Source organism: Octopus bimaculoides, chromosome 12, assembly GCF_001194135.2.
Source record: "Octopus bimaculoides isolate UCB-OBI-ISO-001 chromosome 12, ASM119413v2, whole genome shotgun sequence".
In the NCBI taxonomy this organism is placed as follows: Eukaryota; Metazoa; Mollusca; class Cephalopoda; order Octopoda; family Octopodidae; genus Octopus; species Octopus bimaculoides.
In genome coordinates this window covers 39565474-39566300 of record NC_068992.1, presented here as the reverse complement: position 1 = coordinate 39566300, position 827 = coordinate 39565474, and positions in this window count along the sequence as shown.

The following is an 827-nucleotide window of genomic DNA, read 5'->3' as shown; positions in this document are numbered from 1 at the left end:
TTCTGCCATGTCTAACACAATTCAACAAATAAAAATGTTCATAAAACAGTTCAATAAAAATTAGAAAAAGACAGGCTAAGGGAGAGGAAGAAAAAAATAAAATTTCAATAATAGAGAAAAGAACTAAAATTTAGAAAAAGAAAAAAGAGAAGAAGAAACAGATAGCAGTGGTTCTCTTCCAGCTGGCGTACTCCTTCAGGTAAATCCACGAATGCGGTTTTTTCTCCTGTTTCTGTTGTACCTGTATTTCGAAGGGCCAGCCTTGTCACACTGAATCTCTCTGAGAATTACATTAAGAGTACACATGTCTGTGGAGTGCTCAGCCACTTGCACGTTAATTTCACGTTGCAACCGACGGAGTACCACATTTAATAGGGTGTGTTCAAAGTCCTTTTACAACCGCCTCCATGAATCTACAATAACAAAAGTTGGAAGGTCAGCTTTTTAAATGAATTATAATGACGTACTAAATTTACACACATCTAGGCCTAAAAAGGTCTCGAACATTCAGAGATGCACTTCTTATGTACAAGTATTATTATGTATATACATACAAAGATTTGTACATACATATGTTTTCCATTTTTCGTTTTCCGTTTTTTTAACCTTCCGCGTTTTCTATACGCTGCCTTCTCAGCTTTTTCGCGTTTCTTTTCTTGTTCAATTTATTTAGTTCGTGATGTTATGTAATTTGTGCATGAAAAGATATTTCTCAACATATGAAACTATTAGTATCACTTGAAGACATGTATTGTGTTCTTTAAATAAATTATATATATATATACATATATATATATATATATATATATATAGATAGATAGATAGAT